This window comes from Cebidichthys violaceus, unplaced genomic scaffold (genome assembly GCF_023349555.1).
Source record: "Cebidichthys violaceus isolate CVI_PGR_0920_01 unplaced genomic scaffold, fCebVio1.0.p SCAF_19, whole genome shotgun sequence".
Lineage (NCBI taxonomy): Eukaryota > Metazoa > Chordata > Actinopteri > Perciformes > Stichaeidae > Cebidichthys > Cebidichthys violaceus.
Window position 1 is genome coordinate 2677291 of NW_027176361.1, and position 9522 is coordinate 2686812.

Here is a 9522-nt window from a genome sequence, read left to right on the forward strand (position 1 = left end):
TGACTGTTTTCGACAGGCTTTACTATGACTGTTTTTGAAATAATATATTATAACCGTTTTTCACTTTTTTCGACAGGCTATACTATGACCGTTTTTCAATTTTTTCGACATGCTATACTATGACTGTTTTTCACTTTTTTCTACAATTTTAAATATGACTGTTTTCGACAGGCTATACTATGACTGTTTTCAACATAATATACTATGACCGCTTTTTGACTGTTTTCGACAGGCTATACTATGACTGTTTTCGACATAATATACAATGACCGTTTTTTACTTTTTTCGACAATTTTAACTCTTACTGTTTTCGACTGGCTATACTATGACAGTTTTTGACTTTATTTGACAGGCTATACTATGACTGTTTTTGACAGGCTATACTATGACTGTTTTTGACATAATATACTATGACAGTTTTTTGACTTTTTTCGACATGCTATACTATGACCGTTTTTAAATTTTTTTAACCTTTTTTCACTTTTTTCGACATGCTATACTATGACGGTTTTTCACTTTTTTTGACAGGCTATACTCAGACTGTTTTCGACATAATATACTATGACCGTTTTTCACTTTTTTCGACAGGCTATACTATGACTGTCTTCGACAAGCTATACTATGACTGTTTTCGACATAATATACAATGACTGTTTTTTTTTTTTTTTTGACATGCTATACTATGATCGTTTTTCAATTCTTTTGACATGCCATACTATGACCGTTTTTCACTTTTTTCAACAGGCAATACTATGACCATTTTTCACTTTTATCGACAGTTTTAACTATGACTGTTTTCGACAGGCTATACTATGACTGTTTACAACATAATATACTATCACCGTTTTTTGACTTTTTTCGACATGCTATACTATGACCGTTTTTCAATTTTTTCAACCGTTTTTTAATTTTTTCAACATCCTATTTTATGACTGTTTTCGACAGGCTTTACTATGACTGTTTTTGACATAATATATTATAACCGTTTTTCACTTTTTCCGACAGGCTATACTATGACTGTTTTCGACATAATATACTATGAAATTTTTTTGACTTTTTTCGACATGCTTAACTATGACCATTTTTTACTTTTTTCGACATGCTATACTATGACCTTTTTCACTTTTGTTGACAGGCTATACTCAGACTGTTTTCGACATAATATACAATGACTTTTTTTTTACTTTTTTTCAACATGCTATACTATGACTGTTTTTCAATTTTTTTGACATGCCATACTATGACCGTTTTTCACTTTTTTCGACAGGCTATACTATGACTGTCTTCGACAAGCTATACTATGACTGTTTTCGACATAATATACAATGACTGTTTTTTTTTTTTTTTCGACATGCTATACTATGACCGTTTTTCAATTCTTTTGACATGCAATACTATGACCATTTTTCACTTTTATCGACAGTTTTAACTATGACTGTTTTCGACAGGCTATACTATGACTGTTTACAACATAATATACTATCACCGTTTTTTGACTTTTTTCGACATGCTATACTATGACCGTTTTTCAATTTTTTCAACCGTTTTTCAATTTTTTCGACATGCTATTTTATGACTGTTTTCGACAGGCTTTACTATGACTGTTTTTGACATAATATATTATAACCGTTTTTCACTTTTTCCGACAGGCTATACGATGACTGTTTTCAACATAATATACTAAGACCGTTTTTTGACATTTTTCGATATTGCTATACTATGACCGTTTTTCACTTTTTTCGACAGGCTATACTATGACTGTTTTCGACAAGTTCTACTGTGACTGTTTTCGACATAATATACAATAATTGTTTTTTTACTTTTTTCGACATACTATACTATTACCGTTTTTCAATTCTTTTGACATGCCATACTATGACCATTTTTCACTTTTTTCAACAGGCTATACTATGACTGTTTTCGACAGGCTATACTATGACTGTTTTTGACATAATATACAATGACAGTTTTTTTACTTTTTTTCAACGGGCTATGCTATCGCCGTTTTTCACTTTTTTCGACATGCTATATTATAACCGTTTTTCACTTTTTTCGACATGCTTAACTATGACCGTTTTTCACTTTTTTCGACATGCTATACTATGACCGTTTTTCACTTTTTTTGACAGGCTTAACTATGACGGTTTTTCACTTTTTTCGACAGGCTATACTATGACTGTTTTTAACATAATATACTATGACCGTTTTTTGGCTGTTTTCGACATGCTATACTATGACGGTTTTTCACTTTTTTCGACATGCTATACTAAGACCGTTTTTCATTTTTTTCGAAGGTTTTAACGATGACTTTTTTTGACAGGCTATACTATGACTGTTTTTGACATAATATACTATGACTGTTTTTTTGACTTTTTTCGACATGCTTAACTATGACCGTTTTTCACTTTTTTCGACATGCTATACTATGACTGTTTTTCACTTTTGTTGACAGGCTATACTCAGACTGTTTTCGACATAATATACAATGACTGTTTTTTTTAGTTTTTTCGACATGCTATACTATGACCGTTTTTCACTTTTTTCAACAGGCTATACTATGGCTGTTTTTGACAGGCTATACTATGACTGTTTATGACAGGCTATACTATGACTGTTTTCGACAGGCTATACTATGACTGTTTTCAACATAATATACTAACACCGTTTTTGGACTTTTTTCGACATGCTACACTATGACGGTTTTTCACTTTTTTCGACAGGCTATACTATGACCGTTTTTCACTTTTTTCGACAGGCTATACTATGACCATTTTTCACTTTTATCGACAGTTTTAACTATGACTGTTTTCGACATGCTATACTATGACTGTTTACAACATAATATACTTTGACTGTTTTTCACTTTTTTTGACAGGCTATACTATAACCGTTTTTCACTTTTTTCGACAGGCTATACTATGACTGTTTTTGACATATTTTACAATGACCGTTTTTTTACTTTTTTTGACAGTTTTAACTATAAATGTTTTAAACACAATGTACTTTGACCGATTTTCACTTTTTTTGATAGGCTATACTATGACTGTTTTCAACATAATATACTAAGACCGTTTTTTGACTTTTTTCGACATGCTATACTATGACCGTTTTTCACTTTTTTCGACAGGCTATACTATGACTGTTTTCGACAGGCTATACTGTGACTGTTTTCGACATAATATACAATGACTGTTTTTTGACTTTTTTCGACATGCTATACTATGACTGTTTTTAAATTTTTTTGACATGCCATATTATGACCGTTTTTCACTGATTTCGACAGGCTATACTATGACTGTTTTCGACAAAATATACAATTACAGTTTTTTTACGTTTTTCGACATGCTATACTATGACCGTTTTTCAATTTTTTTGACATGCTATACTATGACCGTTTTTCACTTTTTTCGACAGTTTTAACTATGACTGTTTTCGACAGGCTATACTATGACTGTTTTTGACAGGCTATACTATGACTGTTTTCGACAGGCTATACTATGACTGTTTTCAACATAATATACTAACACCGTTTTTGGACTTTTTTCGACATGCTATACTATGACGGTTTTTCACTTTTTTCGACAGGCTATACTATGACCATTTTTCACTTTTATCGACAGTTTCAACTATGACTGTTTTCGACAGGCTATACTATGACTGTTTACAACATAATATACTTTGACTGTTTTTCACTTTTTTCGACAGGCTATACTATAACCGTTTTTCACTTTTTTCGACAGGCTATACTATGACTGTTTTCGACATATTTTACAATGACCTTTTTTTTTACTTTTTTCGACAGTTTTAACTATGAATGTTTTAAACTTAATGTACTTTGACCGTTTTTCACTTTTTTTGACATGCTATACTATGACCGTTTTTCACTTTTTTTGACAGCGCATACTATGACTGTTTTTCACTTTTTTCGACAGCGTATACTATGACTGTTTTCAACATAATATACTAACACCGTTTTTGGACTTTTTTCGACATGCTATACTATGACCGTTTTTCACTTTTTTCGACAGGCTATACTATGACCATTTTTCACTTTTATCGACAGTTTTAACTATGACTGTTTTCGACAAGCTATACTTTGACTGTTTACAACATAATATACTTTGACCGTTTTTCACTTTTTTCGACAGGCTATAGAATGACTGTTTTTCACTTTTTTCGACAGGCTATACTATAACCGTTTTTCACTTTTTTCGACAGGCTATACTATGACTGTTTTCGACATATTTTACAATGACCGTTTTTTTACTTTTTTCGACAGTTTTAACTATGAATGTTTTAAAAACAATGTACTTTGACCGATTTTCACTTTTTTTGATAGGCTATACTATGACTGTTTTCAACATAATATACTAAGACCGTTTTTTGACTTTTTTCGACATGCTATACTATGACCGTTTTTCACTTTTTTCGACAGGCTATACTATGACCATTTTTCACTTTTATCGACAGTTTCAACTATGACTGTTTTCGACAGGCTATACTATGACTGTTTACAACATAATATACTTTGACTGTTTTTCACTTTTTTCGACAGGCTATACTATAACCGTTTTTCACTTTTTTCGACAGGCTATACTATGACTGTTTTCGACATATTTTACAATGACCTTTTTTTTTACTTTTTTCGACAGTTTTAACTATGAATGTTTTAAACTTAATGTACTTTGACCGTTTTTCACTTTTTTTGACATGCTATACTATGACCGTTTTTCACTTTTTTTGACAGCGCATACTATGACTGTTTTTCACTTTTTTCGACAGCGTATACTATGACTGTTTTCAACATAATATACTAACACCGTTTTTGGACTTTTTTCGACATGCTATACTATGACCGTTTTTCACTTTTTTCGACAGGCTATACTATGACCATTTTTCACTTTTATCGACAGTTTTAACTATGACTGTTTTCGACAAGCTATACTTTGACTGTTTACAACATAATATACTTTGACCGTTTTTCACTTTTTTCGACAGGCTATAGAATGACTGTTTTTCACTTTTTTCGACAGGCTATACTATAACCGTTTTTCACTTTTTTCGACAGGCTATACTATGACTGTTTTCGACATATTTTACAATGACCGTTTTTTTACTTTTTTCGACAGTTTTAACTATGAATGTTTTAAAAACAATGTACTTTGACCGATTTTCACTTTTTTTGATAGGCTATACTATGACTGTTTTCAACATAATATACTAAGACCGTTTTTTGACTTTTTTCGACATGCTATACTATGACCGTTTTTCACTTTTTTCGACAGGCTATACTATGACTGTTTTCGACAAAATATACAATTACTGTTTTTTTACGTTTTTCGACATGCTATACTATGACCGTTTTTCAATTTTTTCGACATGCTTTACTATGACCGTTTTTCACTTTTTTCGACAGTTTTAACTATGACTGTTTTCGACAGGCTATACTATGACTGTTTTCAACATAATATACTCTGACCGTTTTTTGACTGTATTTGACATGCTATACGATAACTGTTTTCGACAGGCTATACTATGACTGTTTTCAACATAATATACTATGACCGTTTTTCAGTTTTTTCAACCGTTTTTCAATTTTTTCGACATGCTATATTATGACTTTTTTCGACAGGCTATACTATGACTGTTTTCGACAGGCTTTACTATGACTGTTTTTGACATAATATACTATGACCGTTTTTCACTTTTTTCGACAGGCTATACGATGACTGTTTTCAACATAATATACTAAGACCATTTTACACTTTTTTCGACAGGCTATACTATGACTGTTTTCGACATAATATACAATGACTGTTTTTTACTTTTTTCGACATGCTATACTATGACCGTTTTCAATTCTTTTGACATGCCATACTATGACTGTTTTTCACTTTTTTCGACAAACTATACTATGACTGTTTTCGACAGGCTATACTATGACTGTTTTCGACAAAATATACAATTACTGTTAATTTACGTTTTTCGACATGCTATACTATGACCGTTTTTCAATTTTTTCGACATGCTTTACTATGACCGTTTTTCACTTTTTTCGACAGTTTTAACTATGACTGTTTTCGACAGGCTATACTATGACTGTTTTCAACATAATATACTATGACCGTTTTTCAGTTTTTTCAACCGTTTTTCAATTTTTTCGACATGCTATATTATGACTTTTTTCGACAGGCTATACTATGACTGTTTTCGACAGGCTTTACTATGACTGTTTTTGACATAATATACTATGACCGTTTTTCACTTTTTTCGACAGGCTATACGATGACTGTTTTCAACATAATATACTAAGACCATTTTACACTTTTTTCGACAGGCTATACTATGACTGTTTTCGACATAATATACAATGACTGTTTTTTACTTTTTTCGACATGCTATACTATGACCGTTTTCAATTCTTTTGACATGCCATACTATGACTGTTTTTCACTTTTTTCGACAAACTATACTATGACTGTTTTCGACAGGCTATACTATGACTGTTTTCGACATATTTTACAATGACCGTTTTTTTACTTTTTTCGACATGCTATACTATGACCATTTTTCACTTTTTTCGACAGTTTTAACTATGACTGTTTTCGTCATAATATACTTTGACCGATTTTCACTTTTTTCGACAGGCTATACTCTGACTGTTTTCAACATAATATACTAAGACCGTTTTTTGACTTTTTTCGACATGCTATACTATGACCGTTTTTCACTTTTTTCAACAGGCTATACTATGACTGTTTTTGACATAATATACTATGACTGTTTTTTGACTTTTTTCGACATGCTTAACTATGACCGTTTTTCACTTTTTTTGACATGCTATACTATGACCGTTTTTCACTTTTTTTGACATGCTATACTATGACCGTTTTTCACTTTTTTTGACATGCTATACTATGATCGTTTTTCACTTTTTTTGACATGCTATACTATGACCGTTTTTCACTTTTTTTGACAGCGTATACTATGACTGTTTTTCACTTTTTTCGACAGCGTATACTATGACTGTTTTCGACAGGCTATACTATGACTGTTTTCGACATAATATACAATGACTGTTTTTTTTACTTTTTTCGACATGCTATACTCTGATCGTTTTTCACTTTTTTTGACAGGCTATACTCAGACTGTTTTCGACATAATATACAATGACTGTTTTTCACTTTTTTCGACAGGCTATACTATGACCGTTTTTCACTTTTTTCGACAGGGTATACTATGACTTTTTTCGACAGACTATACTATGACTGTCTTCGACATAATATACAATGACTGTTTTTTCACTTTTTTCGACAGGCTAGTCTATGACCGTTTTTCACTTTTTTCGACACGGTATACTATGACTGTTTTCGACAGGCTATACTATGACTGTCTTCGACATAATATACAATGACTGTTTTTTCACTTTTTTTGACATGCTATACTATGACCGTTTTTCACTTTTTTCGACAGGCTATACTGTGACTGTTTTTAACATAATATTCTAAGACCGTTTTTCACTTTTTTCGACATGCTATACTATGACCGTTTTTCACTTTTTTTGACAGGCTATACTCAGACTGTTTTCGACATAATATACAATGACTGTTTTTCACTTTTTTCGACAGGCTAGTCTATGACCGTTTTTCACTTTTTTCGACAGGGTATACTATGACTGTTTTCGACAGGCTATACTATGACTGTCTTCGACATAATATACAATGACTGTTTTTTCACTTTTTTTGACATGCTATACTATGACCGTTTTTCACTATTTTCAACATGCTATACTTTGACTGTTTTCAACATGCTATACTATGACCGTTTTTTGATTTTTTTCGACATGCTATACTATGACCGTTTTTCACTTTTTTTGACATGCTATATTATGACTGTTTTCGACAGGCTATACTATGACTGTTTACAACATAATATACTTTGACAGTTTTTTGATTTTTTTTGACATGCCATACTATGACCGTTTTTCACTTTTTTCGACAGGCTATACTGTGACTGTTTTTAACATAATATTCTAAGACCGTTTTTCACTTTTTTCGACATGCTATACTATGACCATTTTTTTATTTTTTCGACATGCTATAATATGACTGTTTTTCACTTTTTTAAACATACTATACTATCACCATTTTTCACTTTTTTCAACAGGCTATACTATGACTTTTTCACTTTTTTGACATACTATACTATGACTTTTTTCAACATACTATACTATGATTTCTTAACTTTTTTCAGTGTTTTTGACATACTATACTTTGACTTTTTTAACTTTTTTCGACATGCTATACTATGACTTTTTTCAGACATCTGTACTTTTTTCGACATGCTATAACATGACTTTTCACCTTTTGCGACACACCATACTTTACGTGATTTAATGGCTCAGGAATATTTGCACTTCAAAGGTTGTAAAAGTGATGTTAAATACATTTCAAGAAACAAAACAAATGTTGTATCACAGAAGTTTGATTTTATATTTTCGCTGTCGAACAAGGAGATGTTTCAATTCTTTCTGAATCAAACAGGGAAGACAAATCACTGCAGTAAAAGTAAAAAACCAAACTGCATCATTTAATTCAAAGTTGAAAGCAGGATGGTTAAGATGTGTGAGATCATCTTCGCCTGGAGGGTTTTTCCATCTTCTGACTCACAATATTGCTTTTCAGATTCTTCTTGCTCTGCCAAAAGTGTGACCAAAAAAACCTCCCAGAAACCCTTGAAACTAATTATTCTGTTCAGTGCACGAACTCAGAACATTTCCCCTCCTCTTCTCTCCCGGCACATTCAACAATGAGCAGTGACGCACAGATGCAGTTTGACATTTAATTCTCTGCAGATGGGTGGTACATTATCTGGCTTTGGTCCATGGATTTTTACAACATCATAGAAAAAAAAATGCATCCCCACCAAAAAAAAAGTCAAAAAATCTTTTCTCCTAAAAGAATCCAAAAAGAGCAGACAATACATTCACCTGCCGAGGTGAAGGACGGACTCTGTACAACTTCTGTGTTTGTGGTAAAGAAATAGAACATTAGAATGTATGAAAATCTCTGAGATATGTATCCATCCATCAATTTGATCAATGGAAAACATGGTTTTCTATTACAAAAAGGCTAGTTTGGCAACCTTTACACATTTAATCTAAACATTTGACCAACATTATACAAGTCTCTCTATGGTAGGAAAAGCTTTAGGAGCATAAAAAGAGCTTATGTGGTGACTGTCGCCCTCCTGTGGTTAAAAGACTGAAAACAGACTTCAATGCCTTCACAGATCTTGCAAACATGTCTAATTCTGAAGACGTCTAGACATTCAGGGCCAAATTTGGTTGAAAAGTAAAAATTTAACAGCTTTTCTACTCCTGCTTCACATGGAAATATAGACACTGCAACATGCAAGTTTCACCATTCAGTCCAATTTAGTAGCCATTCTTGAGATTTCTGGAGTTTTCCATTTGAACGATTTGAGGACGACTCATGTGAGGGTTGAAAATACTGTGCACTG